The 18,336-nt window shown below is 33.9% G+C and overlaps 1 pseudogene; it reads right to left on the bottom strand.

The window, feature by feature from the left end:
- Positions 1 to 1,305: 1,305 nt before the first annotated feature.
- On the bottom strand, positions 1,306 to 3,941 carry LOC114368108 (annotated as a pseudogene).
- Positions 3,942 to 18,336: the final 14,395 nt, after the last annotated feature.

Below are 18,336 nucleotides of genomic sequence, written 5' to 3'. Positions count from 1 at the left end.
ACCATCATCTAGCGAACATCGTAGAATGTCGAAGCATCTACGACGATGGTTCCCTACCTGTCTAAGAATGTATCACATTCTAAGATGGTTTTGTCAAAAAGTCATCTTAGAATGTGCAATATTCTAAGATGGTTTTCGAAACTCGACCATCTTGGAATGTGACACATTATAAGATGGTTTTGGCACGAAACCGTCTTAGAATGTGTCACATTTCAAGATAGTCGTGTTTCAAAAACCGTCATAGAATGTGGCATATTCTAAGACAGTTTTTCAACAGAATTGTCTTACATTCTAAGACAATATCTGAAACACGACCATCTTGGAATGTTGCACATTTGAAGACGGTTCTGTCAAAAAACTGTCTTAGAATGAGCCACATTCTAAGATGGTTTTTCACAGAATTGTCTTAGAAATTGTTTTTTTTTTATAAAAAAAATCATTTGTTTTAATTGCCACCTATATTACAAATTTAGACCAATATATTTACATTAGTTTCCTTGTAATAATTTCTAAAATGTTCAGACTTTTTTGTCATGTGTAACAAAAGAAAGCCCTATAAATACAAGCTAGAGCTAAAAGTGACATCAACATGACATTTGAACACAACATAATACCACTTTCCTTATTTGGTCCTCCAAGGAAGGCAAAAATAAAAATAAATAGAGTACATACACCACAACCTGGCAAGAGTGAATTTATCAATACAACTAATGAAGAAGTAACATGCTTCACCCCTTGGGTATCCATAGACTTGTAAGCTTTTAAAATAGTCACAATACCCTCAAATACTGAGTCTTGTACATCCCAAAACACTCAACTGCATAATTTTGTCATAAAAATTACTTAGTAGTAAAATATGGACACAAAATAAAATATGAATCTATGTTGAGCACTAAAGTATTCAATGCTCAGAGAAGTTAATGCAATAAAAGTAGACACAAGCCAGGAATTATGAATTAGACTAACAATAAATCAAATGATACATGAAATAATAATAACAAACATTGTCAAAATTACTTTAACGATGAAAGATCTGTAAAATTCATAAGAATTATTTAACCTGAATGGCATCAACGCAGTCAAAGAAGCTTGCATGAAGAATTCTAGTTAATAGTTGAAGAGTTAATTATATTTTTAATACAAGTTGAAGAATTAATTTGCCCCAACTAGATGAGTGATTAATTTTTATTTCATGAATACCCTTCAAATAGATTGCAAAAAACAAAAGAAGAAAAAGATCTTTATCAAAATCATGATAGAGACAGGTTGCTAACGACAAGTAATAATACTATACCCCTCTTCGCCTTATGTGTTCATGTATCCCTTGTTCTCAACACCAAAGATATTCATTCTTTGAAGAGACCCAATAATTAAATCTATTGCGGTTACCTGGGCTTCGGAGTCCTAAAACCATTATAAATAGAGACAGATTAGTAAAGGCCATTTCTTAGTCATGTTAAGAAAATGTTAAAGTGAACCATTTTTATTAATAATTACCACAATTTCTTCTTCACATAATACAAATGGCTGAGTGAAAAATTCATAAGCAACAAGCTCAAGGTCACAATCATTAGCAACCTGATATTAATAATAAAAGTGAGACCAAAAAATCACTTAAACAGTTGTGAGAAATGAGAGATTTGTCATAACGAAGATAAAAGGTCTCAACAATGTCAGGAAAATGTTAAAATTCATGGTTGTATGACTATAGCCAAGTCCAATGTGAGCATAGCCCTTAAAAACCATTCCTAATTCAGAATAAACCTTCATTTTAATGGGGGGATGGGGAGGGGGGGAATGCCCTTTAAATATGTTTGGGTGAGAGAGTAAATTTGTAGGCTACAACTTCATTTGAAAATCTCCCGTTATGGGTCTTCTCAGAGTTGTTTGGAAGTATAGGGAGAAAGAAAGGAAAAACCAATTAGATCATTTAAGTTTATAGAGTGAAGCATACCTCAGCACATTGCAAATATAGTCTCAAGGCCAATTTAGGAGATGATACAGAAGAAAGAGCTTCAATTATTTGTAACAAAATAACTATGGTTTGTCCATCACAAGATAGTAACAATATGGTGCATAGAGCATTGTATAAATATCATAAATGACTTGATAATTTATATATGCTACATAGTAATCAGACAAAACTATTCCTTGATAGTTTAATAAAAAATATTTTAGAGTTGTACAATTGTCCTAATGAAGAGAGACAATTATTCTCCTCGAGACCTCCACTCCACTAAGATTATAAATTTTTAAATCACCTCATTTAAAAGCTAAAATATTGTTTTTGGTGTTGTAGGAGCTTCTTCTCCCACTATATTTCCATCCTGCCCTTGCAATTGTCTAATCAACTGCAGCAAAATATGATTCAAGAAGGCTAAAAAGAAAGAGTTGTTCATTCCAACATATCATTCTCAAGTCTCAATAAGTAAACCCCTAATTACAGTTTCGTACAATTTAAGTAAATATTTTCAGACCTTGTTGCCCCAGCTATCAAGTATTCAATTGGAAGTAGGAAACTCTTTGGATTTTTATAAATTTAATGGGTAATAATATGCATCACCATTAAAGCCACCACAAGGTTGAAAAGTAATATGAGGCTTAACCATTAAATCATAAATATAAGACCTCAAGATCTAAAGTTTAAGTTACTGCCATTGTACAATTATTGTAAGCATTTGTTGTTTCTTATATATACTTAGTCTCAAATCTCTGGTGTACATGGTTCATAGGATCCTAGTATAACCATGAGTGGCTTTTTATTATGGAATATAGACCTGACAAGACCAGGCAAGTCCATTCATATAATTTTCAGACAACCATCATATAGAATTCAACTCAAGAAACATGTTAATGATAGTGGAGATAAAGCATTGAAAGAATATCATCGTCAAGGAAGAAAGATACCCTTAGTGCAGAAAATATCAGGGAAGGAACTGTAAAAGGTAAGCTCCTTGGTCCTCCACTCATAATATGCTTCTTTACGGTACATATTATCTGAAGGTGAATGAGTCGTGTTATATGAATCACTTAATAGAGAAACACCGATGCAATTCAATTTGACTATGAACATAATTATCGTTATCTTAAACATTTCCTCTGGTTCATCATTATGAAGCATGCGTATGAGGCGAGCGACACAATTTTGCTCCTCATTGAAATCTTCTTCATCAACCTGTGTACAAGATGGAAAAATATTTAAACTGGTATGATCTTGAGCAAATATTATATTTATGTAGGGAAAAATAATATATTATTTATTGCTTTGACATATAAAGAAATGTTGAATATATCAATTCAAAAATAATAGGCCACATAGAACAATTGTTTCCTTATAAACAAAATCCCAAGATAATAACAATACTCAGGCATACATCATCCAGAGTTGTTCCATCCAAGTCCATTATAAGCCCTTTGATTAGTTCAAATAAAACTGCAACCTACAAAGGCATATTGAACACTATTACATAGAGATAAAGTTCTGTTAAACCATAAGCAAAGTAACATACCTTATCGAAAGTAGAGATGCAAGTGTTATTCTTCGTAATGCTTTGGATAATAACCATGGCCATAACTTTATTTGCTTCATGATCAAGATGATACATTACACGAGGCTAATTGGTAAGTGTCAAGGTAGTCACAATATCATTGCATTTATCAAGTGGAGCACTTAAAGGTGAAACAACTTACTTTGTTGCTCTATTGTCATCAAGCTTTGGTTTTCCAGAAAGCTTCTTGACACATGATCCCTGCACAAATTCTAGAAATCATGCAACTTAGCTAAAATGCAATTCCCGTCCATACCACATCTTATAAAAACATTGTGATGTTTGAAATTAACATACCAGTACTTGGTCCACATAATCAAGTCAATCCGGATGAACACAAAGAGTAAATGTAAGAAGAGAAACATGCAAAGCTATTGCTCCCACGATACGCATGTTGTCAACTTGTGCTTCTATCACTTGCAACCAAAGGCAGGTTATATGGTCTTGAATTACAACTCCATAATCCATACAATAAGGTATAACTAGTATTTAGTAGGCACAAAGAAGGGATAATGGGATATCACTCCTTTCTTTCTCTGTACTTTTCTTCCCATCAAATCAAATGACTATAATCAATATTTGATTTTTCTCATAAAAAGTTGAAAAGGACTTTTCCTTTTACATAGAAGATCAACTACCAAGTAAAGGTCGTCGGATCCACAAAGAAATTTTTAAAATATGCACACAAAAATATCAATATGACCTTGTTATATAGCCTCAAATTTATAAGTTACACCTAGCAGCTCAACACAAGCATGAAGATCAACCTTTAATTCAAAATACTTTTAGCAGTGAACTTCCAACTTGTACAACTTTTGACATATGAATTCATAAAAAGAAAATTTAAACAAGGAAAAGAAAGGCTAGTACAGAAATCCATACTAAAAGAATGGATAGAGGTATCACTAAATGTACTAAATTATCAAAGGGAAAATATTTATCATGAAAGGGTAATAACCTTTTGACAACATCATCACATTTAGTTTGTTCATTCTTCATAACTTTATCAAGACATCCTTTTCTGTAGTTCTCCCAAAATAAGTATGAGTAAAAGTTGTAAAATGAAGGAAATATGGCTTACCTTGCCAATTGTTGTGATTAATTTGGTAATTGCTTCCACTTGCAGAAATTCAGGAAATACCCGAGGCAAAATGATATCAACAACACATGGAAGCTTAATTTTTTACAAAAGGTGCATAAGACTTCCTTCAGTACTAGAAGTAGCATAATTTGACAACCTGTCCATTAACTGTGATAACACTAGTCATTCATAGAGGATAAAACAATATCATGAAACAAAAAATAGTATTAAATTGACAGCAAAAAACAAAAGGAGGAGAAAGTGTCATACGATGCTTTGTTCTTTGACAAGGGATATAAAGTTTTGGTCCTTGGACTTCAAAATGATAATATCCCTTAGAAGATTATGGATTCTCAAAGTTTTCACCCTTCCATCAGATGTTATATCTATTACCTGTAGCAAGTTTTTGTTCAGGAGCTCCTTGAGGTAATCATCTGCAACATCTTTCTTTGTTTTCCATTCTTTGGCTTTAATGAATCCTTCTGCTATCCACAAGTGAATCAATCTCATGCGCTGAATCAGATAGTCCTTAGGAAAGATGCTCAAGTACAAGAAACAATATTTCAAATGTTAAGGTAAACCATTGAAATTGAGGTTGAGTATTGTTTTGAAATTATCAAGTTTTCCATTTCCATGAATTTTAGCTCCAAGAATACGGAAAATCATGTCCCATTCATCGATCCTGTGCTTGTCTTTTGTAGCTAGGACATCACTGATTGCAACAAATTCAAGGGGAAGAGCCCCACATTTTCTTAAGATGCATTTACATATGTCAATCAAATGTGAGGGGCATGAATGACCCTGAAAAGTGTTCCTAAGAAATAGATCCAAGGCCTCATCTTCTTTCAAGGGATGCAAGTTATACACCTTATAATTGGATTCTATGCTGGAAGTAAAGGCTAAATCAGATTTTCGTGCGGTGATCATGATCTTGCTGCCACAGTTATTGGCTTTAAACAAGGAATCCAATTGACCAAAAAAAGAAAAAATAACAACAATGGTAATGGCTTTAAACAAAGGTGCTTTTGGGAAGGTTTAACAGCAGTTAGTGCTTTAAACAAGGAAGGTTTAACAGATTTGGAGATGCTGGAGTGTTGTCCAACTGGCAATATAAGGCTATACATTGCAATGTAGCTACTTGAAGTTCGAGTTCAAACTAGCACTGCACAACAAGGCTCAATGTTGATGGATTGGAAAGTGCACCAATTCGTCCCAAGTAGTAAAGTTAAAATGGAAGTCCGAGTATCGTATCCATATGGACTTTGTTTGTACTTTGGTGGATGAATATTTGATTAGTAAAACAAGTTAAAGAAAATTTATTCGAAAAGATTATGAGAAAAACAATACTTTAAATTGACATAAAATTAAATCAAACAAGAGGAGAAATTAAACAAGAATTTAAATTAATTAATTAAAGACAAAAACATGAGAAAATCCAATATTATTGTAGAAGAAAATTCAGAATATGAGAATGTTGGGAACTTAGTCTACCAGAGCTACCCTTTGATGTAATGTTAATGATTTTTCTATATTTATAATTATTTCAATTTACACCTGCATCTACTAGTATACTCTAACTTTGGTCCCCCGCATGAAAGAGCCTAATTTATCTATTTTCTCTCTAAAATCCCTTTACAGAGCTAAAATAGTAAATTGCATTAAGAATAGAGATGTATAACAGGTTAAACAAATATCAACCTATCCCTAGTGATGACTTTATTTAGATATCATTTTCCAGTTCTATTAAAAAATCATGTTTTCCAATGTTACCCCTAAAACTAACCATGCAAATGGGCGATCAAGCCACAAGCAATAATATTAAGCACAAGAAAGGATAATGCAAATGTAATATTATTAAATAGATATGAAGAGAAATTACATCAAAAGTAGTTGGCTGTCAAGTTGCCAACAAAGGGGGTTTAGCCTTTCATTGTCATGGAGGTTTTACAATTGCAAGAGGGGAATATTTAGTAAAGGGGAAAAAACAAGAAAGGGAATGAAGGGAAGGAATGGTTCCCAATGTTTGCTTCTCCTTCTTCTAGCCTTTGCCTTCTATAAGGAATTGTATTCTCCTAGAATTTTTGTATCTTTTCCTTCTTTTCTCTTTTTCTTTTATAGGTGCAGATTAGCAAGATTCTAAATTAGTCTCGTTTTCCTTAATTAGTCTGTTTTCCTTAATTAGTTCTGTTTTCTTTAATTAGTCTCCTTTCCTTAATTAGTCTCATTTTCTTAATTAGCATCATTTCCTTAATTAGCTTCATTTCCTTAATTAGTCCTACTTTCCTTAATTATCCTTTCTTTCTTAGGCTTTATTTTACTCACTTAAGCATCATAAATTTATCACTTTTAATATTCTCTGCACAAAAACTTAAATGATGTTAATATAACAATTATTTGCTCAAAAAGGAAGAATTAAGATAGAAAAATTACAAATTCCTATATAATTTAACCCCAAAATATACTCATAATTAGCAGTTATCACTTACTATGACCATGAATTGCAACTCAAGCATCACATCAATCCAAGAGAAGCAAGTGAGCTTCAATCAGCCTTATCGGTAGACATATTCACAGTCACTATAAATGCCACAGAAATCCAAAATAACGATTGTCTAATGTCGGCATATCTTTTATTCTAACATTAAACACCAAAACATTGAATTAACATTTTTCCAATAATATATCCCTATTATTAGTTAACTGGGCATAGCTTTACACAATATCAAAGGCAAGACCTGACATCTATATAGTAAGCAAAATAGCATGTTAAAATTCCAACCGCAAATGGATTGAATGGGATTTTTATAAATCAAACTCATCAAACATTTTATATTACAGGAATTGGTAGTTGAATAGTCGTTACCATGAAAAAGGCAAAATTTGTCCACTCTCTTATTGAAATTTGAAATTTTGACGCACCAACCACATTGTAATAAACATAAAAAATTCATTAGTTTAACATTTCACCAAAAAATATAACAACTATAAATAATTACACTAAATTATGGAATGTAGATGCCCTACCTGATTTTTGTTCTTGTGAGATGTGTTGTCAATAGGACTACCATAATGCGGATAACAATGAGCTACAAGATGCATAGTGTGCCACAACAAAAACACTTATCCTATTGGGATAAGTACACATCGCAACTACAAAGCATTGTGCAAGGACTTCGGTGCACACAAATATTAATAAACAAATATATATTACTACTAAATTAAATGTCAACTGACCATAATTTTTATAATGTATACAATCAAAACGTTAGGTTCGAAAAAAAAATCTTCCTATGTCATCTAAATTTGTCTAAATTCCATATTTTTAACTTGTAGAAAATATGCTGCCCATTTCTTGCAAAGTGTTGTCATGGCCTCACCATCTAACGCTGTTCCATCAAAAAACCACTACAAAATTGTAAATATGAAATTAGTGACATACATTAAACATTGAATTAGAATTTCATACCAAAGTAACAATTAAAACTTGTTACAGTATACATACCATGTTCCATTCATTCTTCAAATCGCCATGGACTATGCACCACATCCAATGCATGACATAATATCCATACTCATAGCCTCCAGTTTGAACATGACTCTAAATGCAATATCAAATACATTTATGAAAGCTAGTACTTTCAAAGTAACACATGGCACTAATTCGAAATACCTATTGATGAAATAACGGCATACCTTTGGTTCAATCCACCGAGGTGCAGTTGATCTAGCTTACCTTCCAAACTAGTGGTTAATGTCTTCATTGCACTAGTTTCCAAAATAACGTTAACGTATATAAGATAAAAATTATTGTGTTAATATACTACAATTGGTATACATTAATTTACTTATAATTTGAAAAATAACCTGTTAACTGCAACCTTGATGTTAACATTAGGCTTCTTAAGCAAAGAACAAAACCAAACAACAATATTGTCCTATAGACACAGAACAATAAGATGCCAATGTGCCCTGAAGTCGAAAAACTATAATTAGGTACTTATAATGCAAACTTTTTTTCGCAATAATGACATGAATTTCACTTACTGATTCAAGTAAGGTCCTAAGTACACTTGTCGATGTGATTCCTTTGACCCATGTTTCAATGTATTATTGACATTCTTGACGTCTGTCCTTTGCATGGTGTATAGACTGAGGCTCAAGAAAACCATACACTGAACCATAACCTAAGCTTGTACTCTAATAATTCATAAACCTATTTCAAACATTTGACATGAATATTGTTAGGCATATATTGTAACAAATATTAATTATGAGTTAGTAAATAAGACCTTTTAAACCGAATTTACTTACATCATCCACAGTTGCAGTATAGATATGTTCAAATATTTGTCACCTAAAATTATTTAAGTTACATCTGCATGTGTGATGAAAAAACCATCTTTTACTTTAGGTATCCCAAATTTTGTCCCATCCCACGGCAACTCAATTGGCTTTTGGTAAACATCAAACAAATTCTTAACCAATTCTCCCAAAGGATCAATTCCAGCCATTGCATTGGCCATTTTAGCATGTCCAACCGATTTCAGCGCACGCTTCTATGAATCCTACATGGTTAATGAAAATAAAAATTACGCTAATTTCACTTAACAATGTCACTGAAATTTATACATTCAGAGGGAAGAGAAAAAACCTCATTAGATACAGGTTTTACAAGATGTGTTGGCCACACCCACGAATATGCCAACGACCTGCCTCACAAACTGAATCTCTGACGTCGGAAAAGGGACCTAAGCGTCATCATCGTAAACTATGACAACACTCACCTTAACCACATCATCTGCATAAGGGACATTGTGTATGGTGGACAAACTATCATACACTTTTCCCAACTCTACTAGCCGAGTACACTGGTCACCAACTACATACAAGCCCATAGTATCCACATGAACATTAGAAAGCTCTTTACCTAATGGATTTGTGTTAGCTTCAACACAACTCCCTTTGGTGCTCACACATGCAACTAATACTTGTATATCCGATGCCTCAATAGGGGGTGAGTGTTATGATGTAAATTTGGGATAACTCTATTTTTATTGCTTCTTTCAGCTCTTGTTTAATTATCTCTAAACTGCATTTGTTTTCATCTTCTACTTTCCTCCTCCATGCCCCCTGAAGGTTCTTTTTTTCCTCTTCTACTTCTTTCCTCCACTCTTCCTTGAGGTTACCCATGATATCAGCCAATTACTGTTGGGTGATTGATGTTGAGGAAGTGTTGGACCCACGTAAGGCCTATTCAAAGTACTGGTTGATTGTGACACTTGTCCCTGCGACATGTACACGACTTGGATGCTCCGATCGGCTAATAGCAGTGTTCAATATGTCATCACGATCATGCAGAACAAAGCTACCCTACATCATTTGTTCTTCTAAAGAGTCCTGTGAACAAGACAATATATATTTACATTTGAATCTACGTTCTTATGAAACAATAAATTAAGTCGGGTTTTGAACCACCGACACATGAACTCACAATTTTGTCTGATATTTGTTGTGTTGATGTAGAGGTCATCTGCCCATATCGCTTTGTGCGAGCCATCTTTCACATGACATGTCTTGAAACGGGGGATGGAGGGTCCACGGTCTTTGATGAATTTTTAGTAAACTCAGCTTGGTGTTCTTGTGTCTTCCTTTTCTCGTCCATAAGTTTTTTTCAAGAAGATCATAACCCCCACGAGATAGTAAGTGGGGGCAGTCATTGTATTTTTGAATTTCATGCATCTTTTCCATATTCCCTTACAAAAATCATTAACAATTTTCACAAATTAGTTAATGAAAAAATCATATTGAATTCAATTTTAAATACAAAACTACTTAAATAAACCTGCCAATTAGGGTTTTACCGGATTTTTGCAAATTTGGCCCAAGTTGTTGGATCAAGACCATATTTAACAGAAGGATCATCTTTTTGTTGACCCTCATTGTCAGCATAAACATATTTTGTCATGAGGGAAGACTTAAATTGCCTCCATCTAGTGGCGACCGTTGACATCAAAACTTTCCCTCCAAATCAAAATTGTCATCTAACAGTTAGTGAATGATCATATTTTGAAGTTAATTAAAGAAAATCGAATACATATGTGTACTTAAATGCACTTACCAAAATGTCATCCCATATTAGGTTCTTTAGAGATTCTGGGACAACATTCCAATTGGAGTGGACAATAGGATTTTTTTCTTGCCCCAAATAACTATGGAACTTTTCTTTGTGGGGGCTTGATTGTCTCCCAGTCATAGGATTGACGTTACCAGTTGGTCGTGGCTGATCCAAGCTTCTGACAGTCAACTTTCTTAGCCTGGTGGATTGTCTAGTCCTCCTAAATGTAGCATCCTAATGAATATTTGAATATGGAGGGGACCTTGGGGGTGTTGCCATGAGTCTACGCAAATAAAACAAATTGAATTAGGACATAATGAGTTATATAAACAACATATAAGCATTAAGTTGTAAATATCCGAATAAATAAATGTATTATGCGAGACATTACTTTGTTCTTACGCAGTTAAGTGGGAATATTCTCCCATAAACCTTCATCATGATCATTACGATTTGCATGTACATCATCCTCCTCATCTGCAACATTTATCAAAGACATTTGTTGGGAGAAAGCCGACATCTCACTGACATCAAGTGTTGAACCATCAATATGGTGACCGATACAAGTTGTTCTCCCTTGTAGAACCACTGATCATCTTGACTTGCACGGATCTTGAACATAAAACACCTATCTAGCTTACACTGCCATTATGAATGGGTCATCCTTGTAACCAACCTTTTGAAGGTCTACTAAAGTAAATCCCATTTTGTCGTGACACACTCCAATATTTCCATTTACCCACTTACACTTGAAAATAGACACTCTAAATTCACCGTAATCAAGCTCCCAAATATCTTCAATGACTTCATAGTAAGGCATGGACATATGAATCAGATTGTTATCTGAAGCACTACAAAAATGGTCTGAATGACCATCAACACTCACCCAACTGTTCTGCACGCTACTCTTATCATCCTGTGACTTTGTGTAGAAGGAATAATGATTGATATCATATCCCTTCCAAGTTGGAACGTTGAGATTTGGACCAACAACTAACAATCTTAATGTGTTCGAAGCACTGTCATCTATGAAGATTATTTGTCTAAACCAGTTGATGAAAGTTCTATTGTGTTCTTGCAATAACCTTATTATGTTTATTTTCGGGTAAGTATCTATGACATGTTGTTTTTGAGCATCTATGTATGAGATCATCTCTGTTGTTGTTTTTAATACGTACAAATGAGTTTGTGACAGTTACTGGTGATCCATGGTTACAACATTGAATCCTCGTGTACTCCTACCTTGAATCGTGGAGTCATGACGACTTTGAGGAAGCCCAACTAGTGTAGCGGTATTTATATACTCTGAACAAAACTCAATTGTTTCTTCAGCTACATATCTTTCAACAATGCTTGCTTCTGGTCGATATTGATTCTTTGTATATGCTTTCAACACTTTCATGTAACGCTCAACCGGATACATCCAACATAAAAAGATAGGTCCACACAATCGAATCTCCCGTACAAGATGAACAATTAAGTGAATCATGATGTCAAAAAATGATGGCAGAAAATACATCTCCAATTCACAAAGGATAATGGAAGCCTCATTCTCCAAATCATCCAATTGTTGAGGGTTAATAACCTTTCTACAAATAGCATTAAAGAAAAAACACAAGTGAGTTATGGCAAGCCTAACTTTTTCTAGCAAGATACCACAAATGGCCACTGGCAATATCTGTTGCATTAACACGTGACAATCATGAGATTTCAAGCCTACCAATTTCAAATCATTAACTAACACAAGGCTCTTGATATTTGAAGATTATCCTTGTAGGACTTTCAGATTTTTGAGACAACGACAAAAAAAAAATTCTCCTTCATTGACATTGTGTGACATGTTGGGGGCAAATACGTTTGTCGAGACCTTGTGATTGCAGATGCAAATGCTCTCGTATACTCATGTCAACCAAATCTTGACGACATTTCAAACCATCTTTTGTCTTGCCTTTAATGTTAAGAATGGTGCCAAATAAACTATCATACACATTTTTCTCCACATGCATAACGTCCACACAATGTCGTGTGGAAGCAATGACTTTCAAGATTATTTTGATGATGCCAAAGAATCAAGAGTTAAGCAAATTCCAAAGATTCAAGAATCAAGTTTCAAGAATCAAGATTTAAAGATTCAAGAATCAAGTTTCAAGAATCAAGATTCAAGAACAATCAAGATCAAGATTCAAGACTCAAGATTCAAGAATCAAGAGAAGACTCAATTAAGATAAGTACTAAAAAAGTTTTTCAAAACATTGAGTAGCACAAGAATTTTTCACAAAATCTTTTACTAAAGAGTTTTACTCTCTGGTAATCGATTACCAGTAGCCAGCATTGTTTTCAAAACTGATTTACAAAGTTGTAATCGATTACCATAATCATGTAATTGATTACCAATATTTTAAAACGTTAGATTTCAAATTTCAAGAGTCACAACTAGTGATAAAACATTTTTAAATCATTTTAAACTTGTGTAATCGATTACACAATACTTGTAATCGATTACCAGAGTTTCTAAACATTTTAATTTTCAAAATTTAAACATGAAGAGTCACATTTGACTGATTTCAAAAAATAAATTTCCAAAAGTCACAATTCTTAAAGTGACTTGTTTCTGAAGATTTTTTCAAAAGTCATAACTTTTTAAGTGACTAGTTTTCAAAAGAGTCACAATTTTTAAAAGGTGACTAGTTTTAAAGAAATTTCCAAGAGTCACAAACTTTAACTTGAGTCATCAAGTGATTATAAATATGTGACCATGGCATAAATTTAATAACAAGTTTCATAACAAGTTGTTACAGAACTTTCTAACTCATTTTTCTTCATCTTTCAACAAATTCTTTACAGAAATTTTTGATTCATTTCTCAACTTCTTTCTAAAGAGTTTTTGTTCAATACTTTCTCTTTCAAGAAAAGTTCATTGTTCAAAAACTTGTGTTATTCTTCTTCTTCATTCACTTCTCCCTTTTCCAAAAGAATAGAAGGACTAACCGCCTGAATTCTTTTGTGTTTCTCTTCTCTCTTTCCAAGAGAATTCAAAGGACTAACTACCTGAGAATTCTTTTGATTCTTCCCTTCCCCTTAAGCAAAAGATTTTAAAGGACTAACCGCTTGAGATATCTTTTGTTTCCCTTTACAAAGATTCAAAGGACTAACCGCCTGAGAATTCTTTGGCTTAACACATTGGAGGGTACATCCTTTGTGGCACAAGTAGAGGGTACATCTACTTGGGTTGTTATACTGAGAACAAGAGAGGGTACATCTCTTGTGGATCAGTTCAAGTGGAGGGTACATCCACTTGGTTGTTCAAAGAGAACAAGGGAAGGTACATCCCTTGTGGATCTTTGTCTTGTAAAGGATTTTACAAGGTTGAAAGAAATCTCAAGAACCGCAGGTTGCTTGGGGATTGGATGTAGGCACAGATTATGGCCGAACTAGTATAAATCTTGTGTTTGTCTTCTTCTTCCCTACACTCTTTATCTTTCCGCTGTGTACTTTTTATTTCCACTTTACTTGTGTCTAAGTTATTGTTTCTGTTCTTTACTTTCACATAACTTAGTAGTAAAGCCTAATTGAATCTAGTAACATTAAGAAGGATAAATTTTTAATTAGTCAAGACACGTTCATAATTAATTCAACCCCCCCTTCTTAATTATTCCGAGGCCACTTGATCCAACATGTCGTACATCTAGACCACACCAGTAAGGAAGATCAAACAATATTGACCTTTTCTTTCAAATGTTCTTCTTAGAGGCATCCTTCTTTAGTGTCTTACCAAAGATAGTTACAATGTCTTTCACCCGATCATAAACTTCATGTCTAGATAAGGGTTTCGGCGCACTTTCAATCTCATAGGTTCCATTAAGTGCTTTCTTCAATCGCCGATACGGGTGATAAGGTGTCAAAAATCTTTGGTGCCTTGTATATACTATCTTCTTTCCATGTTTCAGTTGGATGTAAATCATCTTTTTCTCACAGATAGGACATGCCTGGTGTCCATTTAGACTATATCCGCTTAAATTTTCATAAGCTGGAAAGTCATTAATGGTGTAAAATATCATTGCACGTAACCTGAAAGTTTGTTGAACATTCCCATCATACACATCAATCTCGTCTACCCACAATTTTCTCAAGTCTTCAATCAATGGAGTAAGATAGACATCAGTACCATTTCTTAGTTGTCTTGGACCTACTATCATCATACACAACATAATGTATTTTCGCTTCATGCATAACTAAGGAGGAAGGTTGTGAATCATTAGCAAAACAAGCCATGAACTGTGGTTGGTGCTCAAGTTACCAAAAGGATTCATTTTGTCTGAAGCAAGATCAAGCCTTAGGTTTCTTGGATCCTTTCCAAATTTTGGATACAAGCAATCAATTGTCTTCCATTATGGAGAATCAGCGGGATGCTGCAGCAACCTATTAATTATTTTGTCATCTGTAAGACATCTAAGGTTTTTTGCATCATCTGCACTAGCAAACAATCTCTTAAACCTTGGTATTATTGGAAGATACCAACAAACCTTTACTGGACGACTGTTGTTTGTGGTTGCATCATCACTACATTCGTCATCGTTCACTTTGTAGTGTGATATCCCACATGTCTGGCACTTGCACATTTCCACAAACTGATTTCTGTATAGAATATAATCATTATGGCATACATGAATTTTCTGGTACTCCACACCCATAGGACATAATATCTTATTTGCCTCGTAATGACTCTTCGGTAACATGTTATCGTTAGAAAGCATATTTTTCAATAACACAAGCAACATACTGAAGCTTTTGTCACTCCATCCAAATCTGGCCTTCAAGTTCACCAAAGCCTAGCACCACCGATAACCAAGTGAAGGTTGTGCATCCCAAATACAATGGCTTCTTGGAGTCTGTTTGTAATTTTTCATAATAAGGTGCATGAGCTTGCCAAAAACCCTATTGGCCAAGATTGTGTATCATGTCTTCCATACGATCTCTGGTTTGTACATCAACCGCCTCTATGTGAAGGGTTGTTGACATGTATGGCAATTCACCATCCCATATCCAATTTGTATAAGTCAGACTAAACCCCTCACATATAAGATGTGATCTAATGTCATTCAATGAATGGAGTCTCCCATTCACACATTTAACACATGGACATAAATAATTTACAGCAAGTATTGGTGCATTTTATTGCACAAATTGCAAGAAATCTTCAACCCCCTTCTGATAGTCGTGACTTATGCGTGGTGTTTTAATCCAACTTCAATCCATGTTTTGTGTTCTGTGATACTAGTTATGTTATCCATATGCATGAAAATCTCACTTTTTCCATATAAAGGTGAGGTCTTATCCCATTCAGGAACTCCGTTTTTTACTTAATTCATATGTATAAGTTAAGTACGTTATGGTAAATTTGGTGAAATTTCAGTAACATTTCGCATTGATCTCCAAGTACACAAAATGAAAGCGGTGACATGAATTGACCACGATCAAGTATGCACTCAGAGAACAAAGCAATATGCACTAAACCGAAATTTCATCAAATATAACACAACATACTTAACCTATAAATATGAATTAAGTATAGAAAAATGAGTGTTCTCAAACTGTCCGAACGGACAATTCAAGATTCAATACCATGATTAATCCAAACTTTTCGTATTAATCAGTGTATTGAATCTCAAACATGAAACTAAGGTTTACTAAGTATGCAAATAATTTTAATATTAAAGAATAGTCATATATGAACAAAAATCTAATATCCAATTAAGTGTCAGAATGAGATGCATACCTCGAAAGATACGTGTAACAATAACTATGAGTGTGGTGATGACAACAAAAATTGTTTGAGTTTATCTTCAGTCAAGCAACAACAACATAAAAGCGCCTTAACTTCCTATGCCACTGAAGTAGTAGTACCTACAACCAACAAGAGGTGATATGTGTAGGTGAGAAAGTTAACTTGTGCATTTTAAATAGAGTTTCAATGTACCTCTTCATGTTATATTGTGTATTCTTATCCTTGTTGGCATTTTCCACCTTCTTTAATCAGTTAATAGAATGTAATGCATATATATTCATAAAAGAAAACAATATTAGCATTGATGCACTTTGTCAAACAAAAAGGAACGGATTAAGTGATAATAATTCAGTTTTTCCTGTCCGATCCAAAATATCTTTCATGCATTACTATCAAATATAGGAATCTATATGTATGTAATTGTGAGACAAACATAATAATACACGCCATTGATGCCAATGTGATCCTTCAAACAAAAGGATTCTTCCCATGTATAAACTCATCTAAATTTGTGTCTGGCCAATGTGTTACCGGTTCCCGCGTTTTCCATTATCTTGGTGTTCTCCAACTATTTAGATGACCTATCATTTCTCAAGTTCATTTCATTATTTAAGCAAACATAAGTTGTACAAAATTTATTTAACTGAGTACCCTAAGTTGATTGTCATCTCTTCATGATATGCGTCTCTCTATTCATTCTCCAATTTAGAAAATGGAAAGCCTCTCGATTTATCTAAAGAGAACCTATTCACCAAAAAAGTGTAAAGAGAACCTGATTCTTTTTGTTGCCCTCACTCTGTACATTATTTAGTTAGGTCCTTTCTAAGGCATTCATGTTATGAGTTAACTATAAGAAGAGAGCTCAAGTCAAAAGACTGAGAGGAGGGTTTCATGACTTAAGTACTACATTAACACTATATTTGGTAAAAGAGAAAGATATGGGATTGATGAAAATAGGAAAAGATAGAAATAGAGACGAAATAAGATGAATTTTTCAGTTATTTGATTTCAAAGAAATACGAGTCAAATTGAGAAGAAATAATATTGAAATTTCTTCTCAACGTGTTTGCTTTAGTGTAGAAAGAAAAGAAAGAAATGACTAGAAAAATCATAAGACCATGTTACCCCTCTCTCACCCCTGTGAGATTTACAGGGTGAATATAGACAACAAACCTTATTATAATTTACACTCTCTCGTCACCTATAAAACATTTCATTCTAAGGTTTTTTACTTTGTACATTGTTCTAATTAATCCAGTGATAGTCCTTTTTCCCCTTACATTCACAGCTCCACTCATGTATCAGTATTTTGTACATTGCATATTAAACCAACCCATATAAAAGTAGTCCTTTTTGTAGTCCAACTCTCAATAAAAATAATCACTTGTATGACTTAATCACAAAAGAAGAGTCCAAGCTAAAAGACTAACCATCATCTGACAGAGTTTCATGGCATAAATATGATGTTAAACCTTTTTATTTTACTCGACATGGGACTTGAAAGATTCACATCGAAAATGACTATTGGATGTAGGTGAAGGTTTGTCTTATTTAGCATTGGATCATGGAACAGTCATGGAAGTGCACTCTAACAAGACCTGCTGCTAGGGTGGGATCATCTTGCAGAGCCCTGTTGATAGTGTTCTTAACAACAAGTTCAGCAATAGGGCAACTCAAGAAGTAGTAATTCTTGCTCAAGCCACTTGCTCCGAAATTGAAACCGCTCACTACTATCATTTCCATAACAAAAAACATAGTAAGCAAATTAGCCATGATCACAATCTTCAAACACTTCAAAGGTGGTTTG

The sequence above is a fragment of the Glycine soja genome, chromosome 9 (genome assembly GCF_004193775.1).
Source record: "Glycine soja cultivar W05 chromosome 9, ASM419377v2, whole genome shotgun sequence".
Classification (NCBI taxonomy): Eukaryota; Viridiplantae; Streptophyta; class Magnoliopsida; order Fabales; family Fabaceae; genus Glycine; species Glycine soja.
This window is presented reverse-complemented; position numbering and strand designations above follow the sequence as displayed.